Consider the following 12,562-nt stretch of genomic DNA (forward strand, 5'->3'; position numbering starts at 1 on the left):
TGTTCATATGTTGAAAATATTATCTGTATCTACAGGATCTTAGAACAAGAATGATAGGCTAGAAGGAAAGAGCAGCCAGGATCTACACGAAACAGGTAGGTCAGGATTGTGACACTGTGTGCTGAAATATTTTGGAGAGGTTTACACAGCAATTGCCTATGCTGTACTGGTTCTGTGGGGATTCCCCCAAAATTGTGTAATGTCTGCTGTAGGCTTATCCAAAACCAGCAAAAAAACTCCTGAGTGATGGGGATGGAATGGAGGAAAAAGGCATGTTTTTAGACTGCTTTGAACCAGTCTTAAATACAATTGTAAGACAGATGTATTTCAAAAATGTGTGTTCATTAAGCTGAACTGCTGTGGCTGGACTAAGTTGTATAGAAAATACACTTAATCCTATGACCAGCAACATGCTCCACAAGAATCCCACAGTTTGTGCTGATGTCAGTGTAAATACTAGTGCTGGCTGGAAACTGGAATTCCCATTCTGTTAGACTTCTTAAATTTCTTTTTCAGAAAAATTTAATCATCTCATTTTGACCTTCTGAAATGTTTCCAAGGTTCCCTAAGCTGCCCAATGCCACAGCAGCTCACCAGGCAGCTTGGGAGCTCCAGTTCCTGAACTGCTAAGGAGCCAGGAAGCTCTGAAGACCCCAGCACTGGGACCAACCACTAGGCAGGCTGCCAAGGCATGGGGGAGCTGGGAATGACTTTCCAGCAGAAAATCAACATTTTCCAAGCAAATTGAGAATCTTCCATTAGAATGACTTTCCTTTGGAAAGTCAATCAGCTCTACTAAACACCATGTTTAGCTTAACTTTGGAAGATCATTAGTAAGCGTCTTGATTGGATATTTTTTGATTGAGCATTCAATTTTTTTTTAATTTAAATCTTGCAGCCTTATTCCTATGGAACCTAACTTCAAATGAATATAATCTCAGATGTGGCAGGTACATTGGATAAGTACATTGGATGTTTTTGATACAACTGTCACAGTTTCAGGGTCACTGCACCTGTATTTCCCCTCCATGCTCCTTCAAGAGCATCCATTTAAAGCTTTCCAGTGCCCAGTCCTCATCTCTCTTGGGTGAAGAGTCTCATCTCTCTTCCCCCTGTCTGAGGGGGTCTTTAACTATACAGAGTTCCCTGCCTTCATTAGTAGACTGGCCTGCTGGGGATATCTACTGGCAGGGCCGGCTTTAGGCCGATTTCCCCCGATTCCCCGGAATCAGGCTCTGCGCCTTTTTAATTTTTTTTCCCTCACCTGGCAGTGGTCCGCTCTGAGGGTCTTCGGCAGCATTGCAGCTGGGGGTCCATTCCAGGGGTCTTTGGCAGCATTGCAGCAGCGGGGGGTCCTTCAGTGCCACGGAAGACCTGCAGTGGACCCCCCGCTGCCGAAGTGCCGCCGAAGCCCCAGACCGCCGCTGGGTATTCGAATCGGGCCCCACAGTTCATAAAGCCGCCCCTGTCTACTGGTCAATATCTGTGCTTTGCTTTTTCTCTAGAGGCTACAGTATATTGCTTGCAGATACAAGTTGCCACACAGCTTTCGTGGCAAGCACACTTATTCTTAAGGTAAAAGCATTAGGCAAAACATATTCAAACCAAAGCACATGCTAAAAAGCTTACCTGAGATCAGCCCCCTCCCTAAGCCTTCAGTCTCTGGGTCTAGTAGTTGTCAGTCCTTCAAAACCTGTAGCTGGATTTTCCCTGTTATTACAAGTTCATAACTGTTGCAGATTTGGAACCAGAACCCAGGCTGGGCAGTTCAGTGGCTTCTCAGGCTCAAGCCTTTGATCTCCAGTCTCTGGGATCAGTTGGTCAGCAGAAAATGACCTATTCCTCAGGATGTAGCTTCAAAAGCCTTGGGTTTTGCATAAATGGAAGTGAGGCATTTGTATTAATCTCTCTAGTTATTCCCCAGGAAGTGCACTTGTCTTGCACATCTTCAATAGTTTTTGAACAACCAGGCCTTGCATTGCTTCTCTTCCCTTCCCCTGCCCCTCCCCCCCAAGAGGATACATACAATCCCAGCTCAGGTAAGGTTTTTTTCAGTGATATTGAAGGAAATTGCCCTATTGGTCATAACAGTCACAAGTAAAATGACTAACAGTGACATTTAAAGAAGCTTCAAAACTGACATTCCAATAAAAAGAATGGTGGTGGTGAGACCCCATGAATTTGATGCTACACTTACCAAAGAATCATCTGAAAGTTCAACTTGAATTTTTTTATGGCAGAGGCAGGGCTCTTGCACCCACAAAAGAGAACATTTCCCTAAACTATATGGGTGTTGGTATCAGTTGGAAGCAGGAGGCAATAATGTGCTTTTTTTTCTTTTAAGAATACTCTGTGTCTGCAATCCAGCACCTTCATGCAGACCTATAGCAGAGGCAACATAGTCAATGTAAAAACTACAGGGAGATAAATTTGTTATAAAACTAATTTTTGAGCAAAAAAGTTTATCAGCATTACCAACTCTAGATGCTCAAAAATCATGAGTCGGGCATCAAATTGAGTGGTTTCTAAATCTCATTTGGGGCTCTGTTTTTTTCAGGGTTTTTAGCCTTTAGGATAAACTTAAGTCACATTCCCATGCTCTTCTCCACAATCATAAGGGCTAGAACCTTTCTGGGTAAAAAACAAAATGAAAAGCTGCAGTTCTCTTGTAATCACTTTTTTTTTCTCCAGAAGCTGTGACTTTAGATAAAACACCAAATATCCTGAGACTTGCAATAAGATTACAGAAGTTGGCAAAATGGTGATTATAATCAGTGAGAATTTTTCAAAGTATGACATGTATGAGGTTTTTGTGAATTGGCTTGGTTGAAGTAAAAACCAGACTGCATCTCAGTCCAATTTCTGAGCTGATCCATAATGTTTCAGACAGACTTGTACAATGCACACTGGGGAGAGTATGATTACTAAAGCTTCAGGGTCCAACAGATGAAGCAGCCTTTCTGCCTGGGTTGTGGCACTAGTCTGCATAGAAATTTCATGTGGTCTGGTACACGAGATTCTCAGCAAACTAATTGGAATCCATTGGGAAGGTTGTAGATTACAGAGATGCATTGTATGGGAGGGAAGAAGGACCAGGAGTTCCCTGAGAGTCTCCTGAAGATGGATGAGAAATAGAATTGGAGAAGGTGCGTCAATCCAAGTGCTGGTTTGGGGATAATAGCAACTTCTTTTTTTTTTTTAACCCAGCATGCATTTAAGCCATGAAATTCATTCCCACAATGCAGTGAAGACAAGAGTTTGGAACTCTGAGAGAATGCACCCCTGTATTCACACCTCACACACTATTTTAATCTTTGTACAAAATATGCTATGTAAGGTGTCATTTGAAAACTAAACTTGCTGGTCAATATCATGGTGGCATGTATGTAGCAACATTATATATGAAAGGTATGAACATAAGATGAAATCATGAGTAAAGGATGTTTACAGTGATAACGCAGCCCCTCACTGATCAGGATTGCAACCTGGAATGTCATAGGAACTAAAAGATTGTACACTTATATGGGTAGTCCATAAAGACGAGTGAATAACTTTTTTTGTTTTGTTTTTTTTTGTTTTGTTACTGTTGGCAATTACTAAAAGTGGGGGTGAGATCATTTCAAGACAATATTTTCCATTTTGAGCATTTCTAAAATTCTTTTGTCTTCTTAGGTGAAGAAGAGATGGTAGCAAGAGATCCGTTGGAGTGTATGGACCCCTCACTTTTACAGTTCAGGCACTGTTTGAAATGCATTTTTCCTGAGAGTGACCCCCTAGATAAAGTTCTTTCCAGTTGAGAGCAAGGATACATGTTTGTTTGGGGGAGAGGAGAAAAGAGGTTTTATGCTGTTTGATAAGATGCAGATCTGTTTGCTCCTGCCTGTAGCAGGGTGGACCCTGCTTCTGCCCTGAGGGGTTTAAAAAGCGGCCGGGCAGGGCTTGAGAGCGGTGGCTCTAAAAGCTAGGCTGATTGGGGAAGTGGCTGCAGCTGGGCCACACCCCAGTCAGGCCACAGCTGGCCCTTATAAAAGGCCAGGGAAGCCAGAGCCTGGATGGTCTCTCTCTCTGCCTTCAGAGAGAGAAGGGCCTGGCTGCAGGGAGCTTGGGACTGGATACCTAAGCGGAGCAGGGCTGGGGAAAGGCTGAGGAGTTCCAGCCTGGAAAGCCCCAGGCTGTGGCCTAGTGAAGGGATAACAGGTACTGGGGGTTGCAGAGGGCAGCCCAGCGGTATGCCAAGGCAGCAGGTCCAAACCCCTTTGCCTGTGATGAGTGGGCTGATACTGCAGTCTGCCCCAGAGTGTGGGGCTAGACAATGACTGGCAGTAGCCAATACTGAGGCAAGGTGGGGATAGAGGGTGGGGATTCCCTTAGAGGGGAAACCTTGAGAGAAACGGGTTACTGCCAGGGGGCAGCACCCCATGTAAAAGGGGCACCGGGTCCAGGGAGGGACACGGGGGCCAGAGGACAGGCGGATCACCGGCCTGCAGAGGGTGCTCCAGTGCTGGACTGAGCTAATTCCCGGAGTCACCAGCAAGAGGCGCCGCAGGGGTGAGTTCCGACCCGTCTACACTGCCCCCCTTCCTTGCCAACAAATGGCCACTTGATAGGCAATGGCCCATCAGCTTTGATAACTCCTGGCTAGAGGTGACAATTTGCCCTGTGTCTTGAAGTGTTTTACCCACTCCCTAGACTTGTCTGGTAAACACCCTTCACTCATGATTTCATCTTATGTTCACATCTAAGATTTCCAAACGGGGCTGCAGCTCCATTTGAAAATTTTTAGGGGTCTGCCAATGAAGAAAACCACTGCCATATAATATATAACACATGTTTATGCTTACAGTACTGAGATGTCTTCTGCCAGCACTAAAGTTATTGACACAGGGTAATGGTACCATTCTCATCTGACCTATTTAGTTGGTTCTGTGCCAGGGCTCTAGTGAGGGGCTCCAGATTAAGAAATTTTTTTTAAAGAGCATTCTTTGGACCTGAAATGAACTTGCTATGATCATTCTTGCACTTTCTTGTGTTTTTACACTAGCATTACAGAAACTTTCATACTTGAGTGTCTGCATCAGAAGTCAAAGAAGCTCCCCCCAGTTTATACCAGTTGAGGATCTGGCCTGCAGCATTAAGCCAAGTGCCATCTTTTGAATTATACCATTTCTGGTGCTCCCACTGCACAGCACGGGGGAACATATTGCCCCAAAGGCACTGGGAAAGAGGTAGGGCTATAACAAATGCTCCTCTTCTGCACCTTTCAGATACCAGATTGGGGAACAGGTTTTCACTGTCTCAAAGGATGACTCAGCCTGCACAATTCCCCCTACACACTGGGCTGCTTGAGTCTGGATCACACTGCTCCTAACAGACTAATGATTAAATGGAATAATGTGACCCCTTTTAAGAACAGGGCAATGTGCTTCAAGGGCCAATAAAGTTACCAGAACGTCATCTGAGAGAATTTAAGATAAAGTTCAAGCCCCACAAGCAAACATCATGTTCACCCTAGGTTTGTCTGCAAAGCACATAGTCTGAAACTCCAAGTGTAAATTTGCTGACAACACTGTGCTGCAGTAGGCAGGCTTTTCAGGCAAGCCAGGCCAAAAGCGATTTCACTACTTAGGATTTTTAGCTTCTGTTTTTAAAAAATGGAAATATGTGGTTACTTGTAAAATGGAGGGGCGTGGGGGTTGGACTGGAAAGAGAATGGCTTATGGAGCCAACCACACTGGAAACATAACACTGAAATGTTTAATCTTTTGTCCCACTTATATCTTCCCTTTTCTTTCCTTTTTATACAAACACTGGAAAAATGAACTTTGAAAATATCCACTCATGAGGAGACCTGCAGATTTGTCATGCAAAAGACCATTTAACTTGATAGAAAGCAGCTTTTCTTTAAAAAATGTTGGTGTCAGAAAAAAGAGTAGTAAAACCAAATCAAGTATCTCGGGAAAGTTCTTATTAGCTTAAATACAAAGACTTTTTCCTTTCAATTTTAACATGCATTCAATAAGTCTTTTTTATGAAACATTTTTGGCAATGTTCTCTTCAAAAGAGAAATTTAAACTAACCTGTTTAATTTACTTTTATTAGATTTGTTTTCCTTGCAAAATATTTCTCTTGCCCCATAATTCAGCCTCCCTTAAATATATCTGCTGTATAACATTAATTTCCAGCTAGGTTTGCTCCATTGTTAGTTTCGCTTCCCAGACTTTAAAAACATTAAGGTATTTTTAGAAACATTAAATCTCAGGTAAATGGGGGGTGGGGAGAGTGTCAAGGGTTCCTGATACTCTGCTTTTTTCAATAGTATTTGCTGACTCTGTAATCACAGCTTGTTTCACCAAGTAGTATTTAGCCCATTTGTAGTTTTATCACCACCACTTTTTGGGGGAAGATGGGGAGAATACGATAGCCTGAAGATAGATCATTAAACTAATGTGAATATTAAAAGGTGTGTGTGTGTGTGTGTGTGTGTGTATTGTTTGGTTTTTGGTTTTTGTTTGTTTCTTTTATGGGGATGGGGAGAAGGAGCAATGACTTGTGCAATTATGCAGGAAGACATCCTAGCCATTGGAGACTGACTGAGCAATGCCTTGAACTGCCCAGGGTTTCAATGATGGGCAAGTTAAGGTAGGCACAAGGAAATAAAAATAGGCTGATGTTACTCTACCTTTTGATATTCACACTCAAGTAAGTAGATATCTCAAGATGTTGTGTACATTTCCTTTTGAGTATCACCTTCTCTGTCTTTGAGTAGCTTTGTTCAAATTGTAGTTACTCACAGCCTTGCCTCCTCAATCTGGACTTCTGCTGATACTAGCATTCGATTCCTACCAATTTCCAAGGGGCCCAAACATGCGTGGTGCTGAAGTCAATGAGAATTAAGAGCACTCAGCACTTTGGAGAAGGTAATCAGCATCTCATAGGATTTGGGAATTTCATTTCTTCTGAAGACCTTCTCCGATGGACTGAGATTCAGTGCTCTGACAAATTTTCCCACAGCACTCCTTTCCCCCACAATAGGCATGTGCACGCTCTCTCTCTCTCCCTCTCTCTCCCTCTCTGCAGACACAGCTGTTCCTCACATTTCAGCATTTTCTGCCTCTTTCCTCTGTGAAAGAGAGCAAATCAGCATAGCTCTTCATCCAGTATGATTGTAATGTCATTTTCCTAGGGATTTGGAGTTATAAAGAGACATAAAATATGCTGTACCAATTTGGGAATAAGTTTATAATAGTGTACTGCCAATCAATCATCTGAAAGGGCAATTGACTTGGAATCCTAAAACTCCAGTGACTGGTTTTGGGGTTGAATTAGAAAGCATTGACTAGTAATCAGGTCAGACTCATGGAGGATTAAATGGGTTTACATACTTCACAACTCTGCAGTGTATTGTTTAAAGAATTCATTCGTTCTTCCTTCCTAGAAAGAAACGTTTTTGACATGGATTGTAACATCACAAGGGATGTGCTTTTGTGAAAACTGAATGCTTTGCCAGTTTAAATATTAATTGATCCATTGTCTCTGCTGTAACATGAAATGTGTCAAAGATACGGCCTCAAAATACATTAATACAGAAGTGAGGAAAAGTCAAGGTGGGGGAAAATGTCAGGTATGTCAGTGTCTTGTTAGAGGCAAATAATTTCAAGTGAAATGCAAAGTAGCAATATATATGTAAGCTAAAAATAGGGGTCATATGTTTCCAGAAAGGAGGGAATGGAAAAAGAGCTGGCATTTTCATATGGTGTCTGGTTCTCCACTGATCTGGCATTCAGGAGTCTTAAAAGGACCAGAAACTGGCTGCAGATTTCCAGCAGAGGATCTTCTTGGCTTAGGGGAAGTCCCTGCTATTGGCAGAGTGTTGGTTCTGTGCCTCCTGCTCTTGGCATATAGGGTGCATCAGGGACAGGGAGGGGTTAAGGCAGTGTTCTGCTCTGCCTATTGTCTACTGTTGTAGGGATTTATATTTATATATAATTTTTTTTTAATTTTTTTATTCAACATATTCATAAATGATCTGGAAAAAGGGATAAACAGTGAGGTGGCAAACTTTGCTGATGATACAAAACTACTCAAGATAGTTAAGTCCCAAGCTGATTGCGAAGAGCTACAAAAGGATCTCACAAATCACACAATGGCAGATGAAATTTAATGTTGATAAATGCAAAGTAATGTACATTGGAAAATTATAATCCTAATGATACATATACAATGATGGGGTCTAAATTAGCTGTTACCACTCAAGAAAGATCTTGGAGTCATTGTGGATAGTTCTCTGAAATCATCCACTCAATGTGCAGCAGCAGTCAAAAAAGCAAACAGAATGTTGGGAATCATCAAGAAAAGGATATATAATAAGACAGAAAATATAATTTCCTCTATATAAATCCATGGTACACCCACACCTTGAATACCGTTTGCAGATGTGGTCATCCCATCTCAGAAAAGATATATTGGAATTGGAAAAGGTTCAGAAAAGGGCAACAAAAATGATTGGGGATATGGAACGGCTGCCATATGAGGAGAGATTAAGAAGACTGGGACTTTTCAGCTTGGAAAAGAGGCGACTAAGGGAGGATATGATAGAGGTCTATAAAATCATGAGTGGTATAGAGAAAGTAAATAAGGATGTCAAGTATCAGAGGGGTAGCCATGTTAGTCTGGATCTGTAAAAGCAGCAAAGAGTCCTGTGGCACCTTATAGACTAACAGACATATTGGAGCATGAGTTTTCGTGGGTATTCACCCACGAAAACTCATGCTCCAATACGTCTGTTGGTCTATAAGGTGCCACAGGACTCTTTGCTGCTTAAATAAGGAAGTGTTATTTACTCCTTCTCATAGTACAAGAACAAGGGGCCACCAAATGAAATTAATAGGTAGCAGGTTTAAAACACACAGTATTTTTTCATGCAATGTACTGTCAACCTCTGGAAATCCTTGCCAGAGGGTGTTGTGAAGGCCAATACTATAATGAGGTTCAAAAGGGAGCTAGATAGCCATTGATAGACTTAACTTCCATGAATCCCTAGCCTCTGTTTGCCAGAAGCTGGGATTGGGTGACAGGGCATGGATCATTTGATAATAACCTCTGTTCATTCCCTTTGGGGCACCTGCCATTGGCCGCTGTCAGAGGACCGGATACTGGGCTTGATGGACCTTTGGTCTGACCCAGTATGGCCGTTCTTATGTACCCCACTTTTAGTAATTGGGATAGCACATAGTGCTGACTATAATAATATTGACCCAGTGCCCGTTGATGTTCATTTCTTGGGCCCCTGCCAATGAAGCTTCAACATGATGATGTGTGAGCACAGATGTGTGTTTATTACATATACAGTTGCTTCATTCATCTGTAGGCAAAAATGCTAATCTGTTATAGGCAGTAACTCTCATGTTACTAAGCTGCTTGGAAATGTACTACATTTGTACATATATCTTTAAGCAAGAGCGTTCCCACTGCAAAGGAGAGCAACACAAAGATACAAGTGTCAATAGGGGACATGACTTCAGAGTTAAAAATTAAGAGATGTTGACATTCAGTCTGTGGGGGTGGGGGGCAGAAAATGGCTGAGGGGAGACAGAACTGTCTATGGATACGTAAACGGGTGTTTATAAAGAGGACAAGGATATGTTAGTAGTCAGTGAAGAGTAGAAGTAGTGGTAGGCTTAAGCTGCAGTTGAGAAATTGTAGGGAAAGTTATTAAGGAAAATGTATAATTATAAAGCAACTTTAGGTAATGGAACAAACTTCCAAGGAAAGTTGTGGAGTCACCTTCATCGGCTGTATTCAGACTAGATGCTTCTCTAGCAGGGTGTCTTAATATATTTAAATCAATTGTCATAATGACAGGATCATGGATTGGGCTATACCACAAGTGACTGAAAATCAAAATGATTTCATGAATACATGTCACAAACACTCCATCACAAGTGGTACTAATTGGCCTCTTCACTAGCAGTCTCATCAGCCAAGCGCAAGTATGAAGAGGATACAGAAACTCAATGAATTCTTCACTGCTCAAGGGCTCCCTCCAGGTCAGGGCTTAAATACACCATGGGGACAGTGTGTGGAAATGAGCAGTGCTGCTGCTCCTTTCTTCTAACCTTGCTATTCCATTGAGAAACACTCTCTAGATAGTTACACAATGACTAGTCTGTGGATTGATGCCAGTCCCTGAGATCTCCCTGACGCAGTTTAGAAAGGCAGCAAGCCGGTCCCTGGTATCAAATAGGTTGAGAAACACCAATCTAGATGCTCCAGTTCTTTCACTTTTCACACACATCTAATTGACTTTGGACACAATCCAGCACAAAATTATCTGGGTGAGATGCAAAAAGTTGTTGGCTCCATAGTAGGCTAACCTATTCAAAGCACAGGACAACCCCCAAGGGAGGCACAAAGTAAGCTCTGAGGCAAAGATTTGCAGTCCCTCCTAGGGAGAAATGAACTCCTAGAGTCCCACACCCTTCTATTCCCAATTTATAGTGTGTCCATTCACCCTTCATCCTATTACAGTAACTCCTCACTTAACTTTGTAAGCGAATCCAATTTCCCCGTAAGAATTCATGTAAATGAGGGGGTTAGGTTCCAGGGAATTTTTTTTTCACCAGACAAAAGACAGACTATACACACACACACACACACACACACATTTTAAACAAACAATTTAATATTGGTACACAGTGATGATGATTGTGAAGCTTGGTTGAGGTGGAGGAGTCAGAGGGTGGGATATTTCCCTTACTGCTAAACGATGAACTAGTAATTGGCTGAGCCCTCAAGGGGTAACTCTCTCACTCTGTAAGGCAGTAGGAATGGAGAGAGATATGCGCATTTCCCTTAAGTACACTGCCTTGTTAATTAGATCAGCTTGCTGAGACCACAGCCCTGGTGTGCCCCCCTGCTCTATGGAAGATGGGGTAAGCGGGGTGGACGAGCGGGGGGGAGGGGGCCACCCTGACATTAGCCCCCCTCTTCCTTTCCTCCTCCCCCCAGCAAGCAAGCAAGAGTCTCAGGGAGCAGCTCCAAGCCAGAGGGCAGGAGCAGCACATGGCAGTGGGAGGAGGGACACAGTTGAACTGCAGGCAGCTGTTGCACAGGGGAATTAGTGGAGTGGGGAGCTATTGGGGGCTGGCGGTCCACCCTGGTTCCAAACCCCCACCAGCTAGCTGCAACGGGCTGCTCTTCCTGCAAGCAGTAGACAAAGCAGGCAGCTGCCAAACGACGTTAGAAGGGAGCATTACACAACTTTAAACAAGCATGTTCCCTAATTGATCAGCAACATAACAATGAAACAACGTTAACTGGGACGACTTTAAGTGAGGAGTTACTATACTTCCATGGAGCTTGTTATGGCAACTGCCTTATGTAGTCCTGTGTGAAGAGAGTTGAATCCAAGTCCTAATAATATAGTCCAGGATCCTGCCCCTCCTCTCTGCAGGGCTACAATATTCTCTCTAGGGCCCCAGAATGCTTTCTTTCAAAATGTGGGCCCTACAACTCCAACTGGATGCAGAGGAAAGATGAGAAGAATAGTAAGAGACCATGTGGCTGCATCAGGAATGCTAGTGACCCAAAAATTCAAAAACGAATAATACAAAAAGTGGAAACAAGGACAAATTGCTAAGGAGGAGTACAAAAGACCAGCACTAGCATGTAGGGACAATATCATAAAGGCTAAGGCACACAATTAGTGATTATCCAACATCTTGTCAGGTGAAAGGAAACAGATGAAGTTAGTCAGAGCTTTGGCTTTCCTCTGCTTTGTGGGTAGTTCTTGAGTTGGCCATAGAGCACAGCCTTCAGCAGACAATCTTGAGGCATACACTCCATGTGTCCCAGCCAGCAAAGCCTGTGAGCGTCCAGTGTAGTCCACTGTAGGCTGTTCTGTCAAGGATCTCATTGTTCGTAATCCATTGGTTCCAAGTGACTCCAGTGATTTTTCTGAGACAGTGAAGGTGGAAGCTGTTCAATCTCCACTCGTGCTTGGAGTACGTGACCCAGATTTCACAGCCATAAAGGAGGGTAGTGAGGACACAAGCCTGATAAACGGATACCTATTTTATTCAGGGTTAGCAGCTTGTTGCTCCAGACATGTGAGGTAAGTTTGCTAAAGGTGAAAGAGGCTCTTCTGATTCTTGCATCAAGTTCTCTATGAAGACTAAGTGAGCTGGCTCAAGTTGAGTCAAGATAGCAGAAGGATAACAAGGTGATAAGTAATAGTCTGCATGGATTTGTCAAGAATATATCACATTCTAGCATGTTGATCCCAGGATATTATAGGTACAAGGGAGGTAAGGCAATATCTTTTTATAGGACCAACTTCTGCTTGTGAAAAAGAAAAGCTTTTGAGCAATACAGAGCTCTGTCACCTGAAGAAGATCAAGAATCAAGAATACCTCATGCCCAATCAAATGTCCTTCTTTAACAGTAACCATCCTAGTGGATTGTGGAGGAAGGAGAGAAACAGCAGATATGCTACAACTATGGCTTTGGACACAGTCCATATGACATTCTGATGAACAAATTAGGGAAGTATAAGGTGGGTAAA

Source organism: Mauremys mutica, chromosome 6 (assembly GCF_020497125.1).
Source record: "Mauremys mutica isolate MM-2020 ecotype Southern chromosome 6, ASM2049712v1, whole genome shotgun sequence".
Classification (NCBI taxonomy): Eukaryota; Metazoa; Chordata; order Testudines; family Geoemydidae; genus Mauremys; species Mauremys mutica.